At 32.6% G+C, this 16,918-nt stretch overlaps 1 protein-coding gene across 1 annotated transcript in view; it reads right to left on the minus strand.

The window, feature by feature from the left end:
- The window catches only part of LOC106644845 (uncharacterized), a 2,208,360-nt gene that overhangs the window by 1,578,611 nt on the left and 612,831 nt on the right, over positions 1-16,918 (minus strand). The gene's annotated exons all lie outside the window — the stretch shown is intronic.

Consider the following 16,918-nt stretch of genomic DNA (forward strand, 5'->3'; position numbering starts at 1 on the left):
GCTTAGATAAATGTTCACCGAGGCTTCAAGCATTTATAAACAATCTGCTGAAGCTCTTTCTAATGATGCCGTGGAATGGTCATTTATCCCTCCGTCTGCCCCCTATTTTGGCGGGCTTTAGGAAGCAGGAGTGCGCTTTATGAAGAGGCATCTGCGTCGAGTCATCGGTGACACCAAACTGACGTTCGAGAAATTAAGCACGTTGCTCTGCAAAGTCAAGGCCTGTGTAAGCTCTCGACCTTTAACTCATTTTAGCTACCACTCTAACGATCCAATACCAATGACACCTGGCCATTTTTTAATAGATGAACTGATTGTTTCAGTGTCCGAGTCTAGTGTTGCGAACGAAAAGCTGTTTCCCCTTGCTCGTTGGAAACTGCTATCACAGATAAGAGACCATTTCTGGTATCGTTGGCGCAAAGAGTACTTACGTGCCCTTCAACAGCGCACAAAACGGTGCAACTCAGAACCAAATTTGGAGGTTTGATCTATTGTCCTCGTTATTGATAACAACGTTCCACCATCAAAATGGCCACTTGGAAAAATTGTCCAGGTTATAAAAGGGGCTGACGATATTGTTAGCGTGGCAAGAGTTAAAACCGCGTCTTCCACCTTTAAGCGTCCTGTGGTAAAGTTGTGTCCGTTACCTATTGCGAAAGATTGATGGCTAAGTACCATACAAATTTTTGTTATAAATTTATTAATAATAATTTTCTTTATGTACATCTTTGTTACTTAGATACTTTTCGCGTTGTAAATTGTTATTCGCATCGTACCATTTACTTTAATAAAAAAAAAAAACTTTTTTAAAATTTTTTTCTTAAACTTTTTTTATGGCTGGTGGCGTTAAAAATAAGATAATGCGAACCTTTATTTGAACTGTTGTGATCTGTTAGAAATAAGAGTAACTAATTTACTATTTTTTTATTTTTTGATAGAAAATTGTTATTTTGAGTGTTAAATTCAATTGGACAAAAATCAGTAGATTTTGAGTTACTACTTTGCCGAAAGTTTTAGAATATTAAAATATCGAACTTCTATTAATTAAGTGTAGAATACATTTATTTTCGCTTGTATTTATATGTGCTTTATAAACCTCCCTTTTGCTTTGCAACAATGTACTTTTGGCGCTGAGGCTAAATTATATATTCTCTTTAAATCCTCCAGCCGCAATTCACTTTAGCGATAAAAGTATCTAATTTGTTCTTATGTTAATACAAAATAATTAATGTTTTGTGTGTTATTTCAAAAACCAACAAAATGTACTTTTGATCATGTATTATTTTACGCATTATTATAGTATGCGTGGCGTCTCCGACGGGGCTGGCGGTATGTATAGGCTTTTGCTATATTAAGTGAAAATGGTCTTAGCGACGAGACTCAGGTAGCTCGTGCATACTCGGCAGCGGCCGCTTCGGGTAGGTAGGAGTAGGGAGGCTATTCTAGCCCAGCGGCTTCAAGCGCGCTGCGTTGCGTAGTCGGCTCAAGCTCGCTCTCTCGCGCCGCTACCTCCGAGCGAACAAGTTGAGCCTCGCACGCGCACATACACTTTGTAACAAATTGTAGCTTATTTTATTATTTTTATTAAACTCTTTTTAAGAGAAAATCTTTCTGTTCCTGCCTTGTTTTCTATTACCTGCTATTCAAGTTTACTAATTTCGAGAGGAAGCCAATCCAGCAATACACCTCCTTAATCTTGCGGAGGCCAAATCTCAAACAAAATCTATGCTGACTAAAAAATTATTTTTTCTTTCATATTAAATGCAAGATGGTATCCACGGTATAATATGCTGTTTAAGAAAGATTTTGTTGAACATTAGTCTAGCAATATGATATAAAATTAACACTATAGATTTTAGTAGTGTACAGTCAATATGTAAAACGTAAACAATGATCTTCTCTAAACAATAGTATTTCACACATGCCTATTAGCAGAGTTTGTCCCCGTCCGTATGCCGGTCTAGGTCCATCGCCACAGCCGTAACGGCACGCAGTCACACCCTGGCGGTCCAATACGCACTGAAATTGGCAGTACATTACTTTAAACTTCTCTTACATGCTCCTGTTTTTATACTTCATAACGAGGTTTCTGTTGGAATTTTGAAAAAAAAGTAGCTTATGTCTTAAAATTTAGAATGTCTGATTTATTCATACCTAATGTCCTAGTAATATTGCAAACAAACGCGTGCATACACGGACAATCACATGAAAATCATCCCGTAGTACATGTGTAATAGTAAGTGTATCCGTACAGCGTCTTCTCGACCACGCGGATGTAGACTGAGCTTGGCCCAGCTATACTACTATAATATCATGCAGTGGTTGATATTTACCAAACTTAAATAAATGTTCCTATTCGTGAAACACATTTCCATCCATACAACATGAAAATTCATGTATTTGTTGTGCAACATATTTGATTAAAAAGTAGTGGACGTTGTATGTTTTATTTATCTTTATGAATTCACAAGGAAAGTTTTATTATACATGTGATATCTTACTAACTTTGAAGATGATTCCATTAATAGGGACAAAGCCTTTTTCCTAAAACTGTACATATTATGATACCAAGCTCAAACGAATAATTTGTACAATTCAATTCAACAAATATACGTGAAGATTATTCCTGTTAAATACATTAGCTTAATACAAGTAAAACAATTATAACTGTTTTAAAATATTGTACTTAACTTATGTTGTTAAAGTATTTTAAATACAGGAACATAATCATAAAATAATAGATACAATATTTTATAACTATATACGATTTTGAAATATTACAAAAATTAGGACTTACTTTAAAAAATTACAATAATAATGGTAAATTTATAGTGCACCAACAAGAACTAGAACTTTTAAGCAAAGCTCACAACTTTAAAAGAAAACTGAAGAAAGAACTATGATAAAACTTGTGGTCGTAATAGAGACATTATTTAACTTAATGTCTGCTGTACAGATCTTTCTTCTTGTATCATCTATTAGCTGAACATTTTTTTTTAATTTTGGAACGTAATTAACTTTTTTCCAGCAAACAATGTGTACTTACGTATTTGACAATGAATTGTTGGATATTTTTCCCAGAAATATGTGTGTGTGAATGTGTGAATAAATAGGTATATGGGCGTGTGGGTAGATATGCTTTGGTGTGTATACAAAAGTGTGAATCGACAGAGATCATTTGTACAATTAATGTTGGATTATGCTTCGCTACCACTTTTTATATGTACAGTTTTCACATTATTAGACCACTCAAAAATAATCATAACTATTTCTTTTATAACCGGTGGGCTTAATTATATATAACATAAAAAACGTCTAATTATCGATAAAATTTTGAATTCAGATGTCTCTCTATTGGTATCCATTAATAATAAGTACGAAGATTGGATAAGCATTCTGCGTAGCACAATTGATGAGGTCCCTGACTACCAATCTAAAGGATGTGGTTCGATTCTGGGAATCAGTAAAATTTGAAAATTTTATTTACCTATGTATAATATATGATCCATAATGTATATGCGTACGTATGTATATGCTATATGTACAATACATACATAAGGTTTAATTATTATATACTCTTTTATATAGCTATACACACGTAATGTACACTTTACAAACGAGAGAGGGGTGGCAGTAAGCGCGTGGAGAAAGAGGCAGATAGCCGTGCTGAATTAAGCCAAGCCGAGTTTAACCAGAGATCGTGCCAGTGCACGGGTCGCTTTATCACGTCGATTGAGCTCTCAAGCACGCCAATAGATGTTTCAAATTTGAAATATTCCTCTTTAGTGAACCTGGGATGTGGATATCCGCTGCTAACCTAAAACTGGAACTCACCAGTACGTTGATAGACACCACGTAGAGTAATCCATTATAAAGGCCGTTCAAATAAGTGAGTACAGTACAAAATAAGCACTAAAGGTGCAAGAAGATCTTGAGCAAGGCATAAAAGCTTACAAAACTATTTGAATCCGAGCCATTACCTAAGGAATCCATTTTAGCTTTACTTAGCTTACGTTTTTTCGTAGCTATTAACAATCTTACCTTTAGGAATCTGAGAAGAATCTGTCATAATCTATTATTGTGTTTCACGTCATTTTGCTTTCCTACATAAATATGGTCAAAAAAAATGTGTTTTATTTTTTTATTATAGTAAGAATGATAAAATTAGCCTTATTATTAGATTATATGAATACTTATGATTAATCGGTTGCTAAACAATTTTGTTGTTTTTCAACTAATCCTCTTATCGCACATGGTACAGGGCAATTTTTTTTTGGATACTGGTATGACAATTGGCTGTTAATAGAACTTTAAGCTTTCTTTCATTATATTATTCTAGCTTATTGGAAAGAGCTTTTGAAAACTCTGACATGAATAATACTTCATTAGTTTTATTTATGAAAATGATACCGTAACTTCCATGTTTTTCATCATACTTTATTATGACAGCCAATCTTTATGTATGATTAGTATAGTTTTTTTCAGCAATGTAAGTAACTTTTATATGAAAAAACTACCTTTATAAGAAACAGTCACATTCACTATGCCTAACAGCTGCATTATTGTGCAAGTATAACTCTTAAACCAACGTAAGTATGAGCTTAGCTCAAAACAGTGAGCTATACTTTTTCATGTAAATCTTAAAACACCGCTAAATCACTGAACCTGTATTAATTTCAAATTTAGTTGTAAGACTCTGAGCATAACAAGTTGCCGTATGGAGTTTCACATAAGTATTGATTTGGTTGGAAATTGTGGTATGGTATAGTAAAGCATTTTACTTCCAGGACTCTCTTTTGCTTTCACTATATCAAGGGCCAGATAACCGCCTACGCACACAACGCACGTGCGTAGGGTGGCAAGTTTTGAGAGGTGAAAAATGATCGTACAAAAAAAGACAAGTGATGGTTTTTACAAAACAAACACAATTTTTCAAGATGTCTTGTCAATGTCACGTAAACTTATCTTACTAATATATAAAGCAAAGTCGCTAAAACCGTTGTAATCGCTAACCGCGAAAACTACTGAACCGATTTTGCTGAAATTTTGCACACTGATTCATGATACTTCCTAGATGGTTTTAGTATAGGTTTTATCTTAAAAAATTTAATAACAATAGCAATAAATGAGCTCAAAGTTCTGCAAAAATACGCCAGCTTTTCACTTTAGTTCAGTAAAACCCGCTAGGTGGCGTCGACATAAAATCGAAGCTACCTGCAACATAATTAAATAAGTGTGGTTATAATAGGCCGGAGCGTATCGTTAGTGGTATAGTTGAGCTTCGGCAGCTCAACAAGCTGTTCAGAGAACCCTGGTGATACTCTTGCAGCTGGATAGCCCGGTTACGTACGACACTCTTCTCTAAGGGGGCAGGGACCTAAGTGTCCCTTCACCTTGAATCTGGACGAGTGCAATCAAAGAAAAATAAATTACTTCCAACCGATGCCGTCTCTGCCAGAATTACCAGGAGACATATCTAGCCAGAGCACAATCTGCACCAACTCTTCAGAGTTGTGTGACAGTCCCACCTTCCCACCTGGTGTAGTTAGAGAATTTGTGGCTACAAATGTAAGCAAGGGAAAACAGCTCTGAGGTGCACGGGAAGCCACAACGGCTACCTTTTTGGTCGTCGCGTTCCCCAACGCGCTTACCCACATGTTTCCGTCTAAATATGAGCAATTAAGCAGTTGGTTATCCGGGGAACGACCCGAAGACAAGATATTCTTTGGTCAGCGGCGTACCTCCCTCCATCATAGTCTCCGTACATCGAGAAGCAAGAATCACTAACCAATCTCCCCATCTAAGATCAGTAAAACAACTGAATCTGCAAATAAAAAAGGTGCTTTAGACACCAACGTCTTCGACGTTATACCGGGAGACGTTGGGAAAGAGCACTAAAACTAGCCCCAAAGCTTCGAACTTTGTAATTTTTCTCCTAATCAGTCTGGGTCTTCAACAGTAAGCCAGAGAAGATCACCCTGAGGTATCCAGGCAGTCACAATTACTGTTAACTGCAGTCAAGAAAGAGTTAACTTAAGAAGCTCACCGGTCTTTTTTAGGGCCATCAAACGTCGAACTACCTTGCCAACAAATGGATTAAAATTAACAAAGTTGACTGAAAATAGCCTTTAGGGGTCATAAAAGTCGTAAGCATACCAATAGTCGCAAAAGGGTGTATTGGAAAGAAAACCTTAAATGTATCTAATGAATACAATTTGAGGCGTCAAGAAACTGACGCAGAAAATTTATCGAGATTGAAACAGCAGCGTCGAAATCGTCAACTAAAGAGTCCATTACGTGAGAGATCAGCTTTTCATTGTACCCTCACAGCAATCTCTGAAATCTTTAAAGATCCTACTTCAGATTTTTTAATGAGTAGAAAATGTAATTGTGTTTTTGTGGCAATAAAAATGTTGGGTTTAAGGTCCAGAACTTTGTTGCTCTGGTAATAAAATTGTGAGATATGAGAAAAAACAATTTTTTTTTAATATAAATTTTTTGGGGGTTTAAAATCTTAACAGCTTTAAAAAATAGCCCTTTTCGTGAATTACACAGAAGAAACTAAATCAACAACTTCTTATAGCCATCGATTATTTTATGGCATAAATTTTCAGTATAATTATTTTTTTGAATCTTTACACCTTATTATTTGACCAAATAAACTATATGGATTCCGAAAAAATTTGTTTTTAATAAGAAGATTTTTGTTCTGAGATGTATCGGGAATATGTGTAAAATTTTCTAACTAAAAATGTTTCACATTACATGTCAACACACTACGGTGTTTTATTTAGTAAGTCTCGGGCGAAGCCGAGACGGGGGGCTGCTAGTGTCCATCATAAAGACACCTTCAGAGAAATTTTCATTCAAAGATATCTTTTAGATGGACATTAGAAGTTTACGCAACATCTACAAGAAATCTTTATAATTGTACTTGCTGGGTAAGAAAGCTAGCAACTCTTTATAAACTGACGCTTTAATAAGAACTGTTCACTTTACAATTAAAAAGTGAAGTTTGTTTGAATTCCACGAAATTTTTTAAGTTTCTTTTGGGAGCACTTCGTGGGCTCTTACTTAGTTATAGGAAACGGAGTAATAGAAAAGAATGCAAGCGATCTTAATCTATTAACTTATTTAATAGTAAATAAAGTTGATTCATATACAAACTTTAAAGTTTAAAATACTTCCTTACGACATTTTTAAGAAGTGAAATCGTTAATTAATTCTTCACAATCAAGTTTTATCTTTAGTTCTGCTTCTATAAACAATAGTGATAAATCGTATATCAGTGCCTAAAGGAGATCTTAAAAAATTTTTTACACGTTTAAAGACTAAGAACGATCATAATTTTTGCAGTTAAAACTAAGCAATTTATAGTTCAAAAATTTTTGTTACTTTCTTTATCAAAAAAATTCTGGTGATAAAATTATAGGATAATTTTTAATTTTACTGAGGTTCTATAAGAGTAAAAATATGTTGTTAAAAATTTTCATTTCATATAAGAGGAAGATAGAATTAAAAAAATTAATTAAATTTTTGCCATGTCAAGAAATTCAGTTTCTTTACATGTGTAGGATAGTACTTTGGGCGTAGGGGTGACAAACCTCTTACTTCAGCACTATTGAGTTCTCACTTTAAAAGGTCTCTGATCAATCCTTTCTTACTTCCTCTTTTTTTTTTGATGCGTCTTTAACTGTGCGTGCGTACGCAGCCACGTGCAGATTTTTTTGAAGTGAGAACTTATTAAGGCGCACCTGGGTTGGGGATCAAAATGGTAGAAACGGTCATTCGTACGCCCATTCATATACCGCAAGTCGTTGACACTCAAGTCTCATTGTTCACCTTCAGATTTGGCTACACATGTGTAGTCAGCATGTGCTGTCATATCCCTGTTACCGTGATATAGTGAGTTGCTGTATGCAGTGTGCAAATATACATGCACGTATGTATGTGTGTGTAACTTGTGTACAAAATAGAATTACGGATGGAACTGTGGAAGTGTGTACGTAAGATGAGTGCGTGTGTGTATACTTTCTACTTTTACTGTGCAAGGGTTTCCATGCTTGCCTGCGTGCGTTTGTATAAAATATATGAGTTGAATTTCTTATACCCTAGTTGATGTTGTTAGTTTTTTAAAGTTCACTAGTTAATTATTTTTGCATGTATGGCAGGTTGATGCAGATAGCCGGGATTGATAAAGCGAATTTTTATAATATGATACAACCTTTTATTATTACAAGTACGCGTTATTTTTTTTAAGAAACAAGATAGAAAAAATTAACAAAATTTACGAATTTTATAAAGATAATACAACTATTATGACGCACAAAAAAAAAGACTTTGACTTACGTAAAAGCATAACTTTAATGTTAGCTGCTCCGAATGTACCTTTATAAACTGAAGGAGAAATCGTAGGTAAAACTGTGTTGCAATTAGTAGAAAATTACAATAATGCAGAAATAATTTTATATAGCCATGCGTGCACATAACCTCTAAATATCGGAAAATATACCATATCCTCAAAAGGAAGCAAAATGCACCAAAAATAACGATTTTTACAGGGATCCTAAACAGAAACAAAAAGATCGTGGCTTACAAGTAAAGAGGTATTCAGCTATGAAATGACATACTCCAAAACTTTAGTGTTTTTGGCATTTCTTTATAATATTAAGGTGCAAACTTAAAAGAAAAGTTATGATATATTTGTTACATTATAACAAATGTAAAGAATACATTTTTCGTTTTTTATCTAAAAATTACATTAAAAATTATTCAAAAAATGCAAAATAGCTAACTGAAAGGTAAATTGTCAATAAGTATAAGGCCAATGTGCTTCTCACAATACCAGAACATTATGGCAACAGTAAAGGTACTTTACGTTTTGTGAAATATATATCAATGAACATGAATATAAAAAAATTGTTTTAACAATCCAAAAAAAAAAACAATACAAAAAAACTCAGTTCCACGATAATTAATATGTACAAATAGAATCATATACACCGGGATAAACTTACCAGTCTGTCTTTTTCTCTGGCAGCCATGCAAACATGGCTGCAATAAGCTAAAATTATTTCACTCTTAAAGTCTTGTTCCTTGTAACAATAATAATTTCTCAAGCATTTTATTGTGTCAGTGATGTTCATTACATACTTGAGAATGTATCCGATATATCGTCTGTAACAAGAACCTTAGGATTATTGTAATATTTTTCGATTTTCATCTGGTGTACACACACACACACGAGACTTGTCATCAACGGCGTTGTCATATGATTTTGTAAGTATGTGCATGCTTTATTAAAAAAATAAGAACATTTTCAATGTGATGCTGACTGTTTTTACTGCGTTCGTTGATTGACGAGCTCGCTTATTCATTTTTGTTAAACAGTAAAGTGATTGAACTTATAACCACAGCTTGTCATACGATCAAGAGTAAGGTTATTTTTACTCTTTTAGTTGAAGTAGTAACAATTGTGCATCAAGTACTGTTTACAATTAATATAAATTACATTTTGATAATTTGTTTTACAGCTTTTTCATGTATCAACCAACTGCAGTAAAACAATGATTTTTTATGTGAAGTCTGTGGACAATGGATCATTCCATACAGTCTTAGATACAGAGATTCCAAAATTGCAGATGCCATATGATAAATTTAAGAAATATGCCATTGTTAAACAATCCGGTATTGCGCCTTTTGATGCTGTAATTATTTTTTCAGCAGGTATTTTAACTATTTTATTACTATCACTTACCTTGTGTTTATTTAAAAAAAAAAAAGAAAAAAAATGGTATAACCTCATAATAACCGATACAAAACGCAATATATACGGTCTTTGCACGAGATGTACAAGAGTATCCGGTTTTACCAGTTTTTTCTATCTCACACGATTTCGGTAATTTACTATACTTAAGGCCCATATGTACAGTTATATACTGTATACAGTTAAGCTATATTGGTACAGACAACACGCATACCCATAAGTAAAACATTGGCTAGCACATTATTCCAATCAGTGGTAAAATTTTTTAAGCACATATACTACCAAGGTGAATAGGTACAACCTTTAAATTTGTGCACTTGCTTGTGACAATTGCTACGTAATCAATATTGTGTTGAGCATGGATGACAACAATGGTGATAATTCACCGAGTAAAATAACAGCTACAGCACCAATTACAAATACATATCAATACACCAGTAAAATATTATTTTGCCTTAAACATTCTGTTATAATGGTTGTAGTCATTAACGCTTCATAACATATTTGCCGTGGCTCAAGTATGTTTTCACATATTCTGAGAGTCACTCACGAAACTCCTGACTGGTTTTTTGAAAGATAATTTTTTTGGGCTTTATTTTTAAAACTCTATGTCAAAAACTACTCTACATAATGGTTTTGAAGGATAAATTGGAATCAAATTTGCAAGCATGGTTATAAAAGTTAGCTTTTAAGTATTTTCTCATACTTTAACATACTAAGTCTCATTATTTAGGTTTCATATTTTGACATTTACTATTAAAATTTTTAAAGTCAGTCAAAATATACTATTTTCAACTAGTAATTGCTTCTTTCCACTTACTATGTGTTGAAGTTCTTGGAAAAAAAGATTCCTTCAGTCAAAGTGACATCAAAGTAACTTTAAAAATATTCAAATGTTAAATTTATTATTCGACTTGTAGACATTAAACTTTTGATAATAATACAAAAAATTCGAAAAATCCCATAATGTGACCAAGTCAAGTGTCAGTCCCTTATTTTCTGGAAACAACCTTTTAATTGTTGTTTTAAGTTTTAGGTAAAAAGAAACATAACGCAACACTGCAATAAGCTCATAAAATTCATAATTACCATAAGTTTTTCGAAACAAGCTTCTCTCTAACATAATTCTTCTCTTTTTTATTGTAACTTTTGATTAATATTTTTTTTTAATGAACAAGTGATGTATTTATAGTAATAACTAGAATTACAAACATTTTCAAAACTAGATTTGAACAAGAAAATGTGCAGAAATTTGTTGTTCACATGTCTGATATATGTAAGGTTATCGTTTTGAAACATAGAAACAATATACAATTTTAAAAAAGCCACCCGAAAAATTACTTTGCGTACTAACTCTCTGACATGATATACGTATTAATTGTTTACAAATGTTGAATTTACATTTATTTATACAGTTCTTACAAAATTCATAAGATTAAACTACATCTATATATCCCTTAGAGAATACTATTACAAAAAAAAATATTTGTTATGATAAATCACCATGAATCTGATATATAACGACATTCTAGACATAGAAAAAGACAACTTATTATTTCAAACGTTGTTTTTTATAGGAAAACCTGAGCCATGCATTTCCTGTCGCATAGTATTTATAACCTTAATAATAAGAAAATTCTTAATATATTAATAATTATGAATAATCCAAAAATCAGTCGCTTATTACTTACTAGTAAGCCTACCTAAGTGTGACAGTCTAATTTAGATAAGACTTGGTGCATGGATAAGACTTTGACAAATAGTAGTCACATGTCCCTTTTAGCAGCCTAAGCTCACTGTTAATGGTAAAAATAACCCATGCAAAACCGTTCCGACGCAAACAGAGACTGACCCACCTAGCCTGGAAAACAGAAAATTAAGTGGACTAGTTTTCTTAAAATGATTGATCTTTACACCTAATACTGGCTAATTGACCTCACTATATCTGCCTCAACTCAAATAATCTTAAAAAATCACCCCTATGTAACCACAACTAGGCTGATTCAGCTAATCATAGCAACAGCAAGCTTAGGTGCTTAGTTTGCTTGCAATAAATAAATAACACACCACAAACAGACTAACCATATGATTGTAATCACCTATGATTCAGCTCACCTTAGCCTTTTAATTACCTCTATTCAAAACCAAGCAGGGTAACTTACCTTCTGAGAACAGTCAATCTTATTACTCCTGTTTCTTTCTTTGCTTGAAATAAGATTAATTTAAAAAAAAAAATATGTTTTGTTACCTTACTACTATAAAAAGCAATAGCATTTGATTGTATGGGCAGTCCCAAATTTGGACAGAAGTTTAATAACAACTTCTTATATGTTATGGGCTTTTTAAAATTAACGATAACTTTGATAGAAACTTTTTTAATGCTACCTATTGAAGCTAAGTGAGAAATAGACTTAAGAGAAAGTTTTAACTTTTAACCGATAGGGGGTGAGTGGTTATGATTTCATTGTTACTTTACATTGACTGAACTGCTCCCACAATTAATTTCATGAAGTTCCTTTAATAAGTAAAAGTTTATAGGAGGCTTCAGAGAAGTGTAACTCACTTATCAGCATATAGTCAGTAATGAGTGATAACACATCTCATGAAATGTTGATCTTTCTTGAGCGTGTATGATGTGGGAAAAATCTTTAATATACAAAAATCCTAGATCCAGCAGTTTTTCATTTCGTTTTCTCAGATTTTCCTCTATTTAAATTGCAAAGTGCTTTGTTTTCTTAATTCGTATATTTCAAATAAATAAAATATAAAGTTATAACTGCTTTTATGTCCGTAACATTTTTTCTGATTTTTCAAAGTCCAAATTGAAATTATTGGCATCAAAACTTCTTTCGATTTCCTACAATCTCATTATATATTTGTATACTAAATGTTAAAATGCCAAAATCAAGATTGTCTCGCAAGACAACTACTGAGAAATCAGTGGTATCTAGACAACTAAACAAAATATTAGATACTCATGAAGCTCCTTAAAATCCTTCAATGGCAATAGCTGTTAGTGAAATGCGCCTGTTAAAGCAACGAGTCTAGTTCTCTTCTTCAAGACATCCTTAATTATCATTGCGGATCAATGGCCCTTTAGGACCAATAATTATTTTATGGCGTAAGGAACGTACGATACTTTTCAGCATAGTTACATTTTTTTCACTTTGTACGGCATGTTATTTGACAAAATGAATTCCATGGACTCCGAACAAACATATTTTCAATAAGATTTTTGTTCCGAGAAGTGTCAGAAATATATGTAACATGTCTAATTGAAAAAGTATTACAGTTCGTGTCACACTGCAGTGTTTTATTCAGTGAGTCTCGAGCAAAGCTAAGATCAGAAGGAGGGCACTAGTCAACCATATTTGAAATGCTTAGTACATAAATAACAATTACTAATACATATATTTATTGACTTAAATAAAAGGGATAATATTTCAAAAGTACAGTCTATTTTTCATAAAAAAATCAACATCATCATGAATCATGAACATGTTTAAATGAGCATTGTATAAAAGTGGGTATTTAACCGAAGTACCACCAAAATGTGAGACTTTAATACTTTATTGCTTCAATAACATGAATTTGTCATGTAAAATGTGTTGAAACAGCTATTCTAGGAAGCAGTTTGTGTCAAATATCTTTACGTATAAAGCACTGTTTAAAATTGTTTAAAAACTGCTGTAACTCTTAGCAGTGATAATTTAACTTTTCAGAGTTGAGACATGGTTGTGTTTATGTTTTCTTTTTTTTCTTTTTCATGCTTTATTTTATACAATTCACAGACTATAATTGGTTCTGCTTTCTCACTATGTAAAAAGTATAATGACACCTCCGGATATCTTACACACTTTAGTTGGTACTTCGTATATATGAGATTTTTTAAGAAACATTGAAAGCACGGGCAGAGTTGTTGTCTAAGGTTTCATTGAAATATTAGAACTTAGTCGATATATCTATAACTTTTTATTAAATCCTCAAACCTTGTCAAGATTACTCTTTTATACTTTGGTAAAATTCATTACATGACTGAGTGGCTCAGGCTTTTATTAATAACGCCATAAGTGCAATCTAAGTTTCTTGAAACAAAAACTTAAAAATTTTTGGTAGATCCGACTTTTCATTTGCAAGACGTATGGTATTTTGAATATATTTGAATAAGAGGCTTTCTGAGAATTTTTCTTCATGGATGAAAATTTTGCGTGCAATAAAATAAATTTAGAGTCTTCATTGGAGAAATGTGTTTTTAAAACTCTTTTTGGATTGCAAATTATAGTATTTAGTGTTCTTATGACATAAAAAGCATAGTTACATGTGGCAAATAAAGTCATCACTGCGTTTGATATATCGCTTCCGAAACATTTATGCAGAAGATACACATCTCAGTCTAGGCACCAGAGGGCTGTTTTTAGCCTCTTTAGGTTAGGCCTAAGGATCCACCAAGGATTTTTTTATGCAGTTTTATTTCCTAAATTCGAATTTCGAGGGTTAAGCCTTAAGAACTCACGCAAAAGAGTTTTTAACAATAATAGTCGATAAACTATAAAATAACTTGCCTCTTTATTCAATAAATTTTGCTATTGTTCTTTGACATATTTTGGACAAAAAATTAATGAAAATGTATGCACCTTAACCCCACAGTTTTTGAATAAGAATTTAATTCATCGCAGTTTTACTTTAGGAAACTCAAGAGAAAAATTGATAGTAAACGGTAATGTTGTGTGCCTTGGGATAATAATTTATTTCCATACTCCGCCAAGGCTCTCAAAATTAAGTAAAAATGTGTGCCAGAGAATAAGAAAAAAAAAAAAAAATGTTATTTTAAAATTGTTTATAAACATTGTTAATGACTTTTTTGCGCGGTTTTTCAAGGTTTCTCTCTGGAAACTCAAGAGGCTACGGAAACCCTCCTAACTCCCACACTATCTTCTTGATCTCTACATTCACCATTCTTTGAGAAATATTTATTGGCCATCTTTAAACCTCATGTAAACTCTTTGACCAACTGAATTTGACTGCTCACCTTGTCCCTTTTATTTAGATGAAGTCTTCAATTTTCGATTCTTCGTTTGAAGATAAATCATTCCTGCATGCAAATTATGTTTGATTCCGTAATTATTAGTAATAAAATGTCATCGCAACCCATGTTACTTGTTTCAAGTTGGATCTTTTCATCGAAATACATTACTTACTGATATCTTATCTTTAGAATCGTGGCAAATTTTCACCCTTGAAGTTGGATAGTGGCAAAAGTGAGTTCTACGACTGTTGCGTTGACTCAGGAATGACGTTGCTGTTTAGTTTAAAGCACTAAAAGATACTGTGAGTTCATGGGAAAATTTATGTTGTTCTGAGTTTAGTGGCGGAAGGGTACAAAGTTATTCTGATTTTTGTTGCCCAGCAGAAGCTTATAAATAAGACTACTATCACTGGCATGAAGAGCTGAGTTGGACTCCAAGCTGTAATAATCGTGGAGTTATGCCAGTGCTTGGATTTCTTAAGGTTACGTTATCTTGTCAAAATTAGCTGTAATAGTAAAAAGAGCTTGGCATTGAGTGTTAACATAGTGATGCCATTGCGTTAAGCAGAAGTGAAACACCAGTTGTAGTATGAGATTGTGCAGCCACCCCATTCACAGAATCCTTGGATCAGTCATTGTTTCAGTTAACCAAGGTAAGACTGGAAGAGGGCTGTTAAAGAGAGCTTGGTCACTTCCCCATTATAACAGGGATCAGATGAGACTTACTTGGTCCTCACTTGGTTTCAACATGCCATGGTCCCACTTGATTTTTCCATCTTGAAAAGAATTTTTTGATATAAAATTTCACGCTCCACTTACTTGTTTTCATAACCAAAGAATCCCACTAAGATTATGTTAGTTAATACAGGGGAGTAGAGAAAACTGTTTTTTATCTTGTTTCTTTTAATTCAGATCTTGTAGAAAAGACAGTGAAAAGAAATCAGTATAAGAAAGCCAAATTTTTTGATGTTAGCAAGAATTAGAACGAATTTTTGTATTTCTTTTTATCAAGTAAGGTCATAACTACGCAGAAGTCGGAAACCATGACATTTTTCCTTTTAATTAACAAATTGTGGAAGGAAAATAAATTTTTTGTACAATTTTTCATTTTAATTTTTAGACACACACAACATACTTTTACGTATTTAATTCACCACTAAAGTTTCAAATCCCAATCCAGGTTGCAAAGTGTTATTGTTATTATAAATAAAAATGAACATTTTTTATTGAGTTGCTAAGCAGTTGTAGTGGGGATATCAACTTTTTACTGAAACAATTGTGTATTTTGAATTTGTTTAAGAAAATAAAAGATGTTTTTTTTTTTTCATTTACATTACATAAGGTTAATGATGTACTTAAGTGATATCCTAAGATCCAGTTCAAAACAAATTGAAAAAATGTCAGTTAAAATAATTAAAATGACTAAGAAAGCATTACTGTATCATTATAACAAATGCAACGGTATTTTACAAATAAAAATAGAAGTTAAAAGTGCAAAACAAAAATAAATAAATGCAGGTAAAAAAAAAATTCAGAAAAACTGAGTAGTGAAGGTTGATTTTAAAGACTATCTGTAAAATGGATTAGTACGTACACTAAAGTTTTTTGTAACAGTCATTCACTGTAAAAAAAAAAAAAAAAATAAAAAAATAAACTACTAGTTCATGTAACGAATGTTTTTTTTATAATCTAAGTAACGTCAGTCCATCTATGCTCTTGTTATAAGAGTAAATTTAACAAAATCAAAATTATATGAGAAATAGAAAAGTTATTCAGGCAAATACAGTGAGCAATTGAAGTACATATACTTACTGATTTGGGTGCTCGAGCTTTTACAAATCTATTAAACGTGTAACATAATCCAAAAGTGTAAACGTAAAGAAAATCTTGTATCTTCTCAATAATTTTTTTCGAAAAAGTTGTATATTATAGGTTTTACCTATGTTCAATGAATAAAGTTTAACTTACCTGAAATATTTAACCTGTTAGTTAAGATGATATTTATACAAAAATGCTCTCAACCAACCAGTGTTATCTTTGTCGTTACCTGAATATTTCTGACTAAATAACAAATTTTTTTTGTACTCTAATATTGACTCATTGATGGGAATGTTACGTAACATAAC

This window comes from Copidosoma floridanum, unplaced genomic scaffold (genome assembly GCF_036245765.1).
Source record: "Copidosoma floridanum isolate Cflo_tuat_1 unplaced genomic scaffold, Cflo_Japanese_pri ptg000017l, whole genome shotgun sequence".
Classification (NCBI taxonomy): domain Eukaryota; kingdom Metazoa; phylum Arthropoda; class Insecta; order Hymenoptera; family Encyrtidae; genus Copidosoma; species Copidosoma floridanum.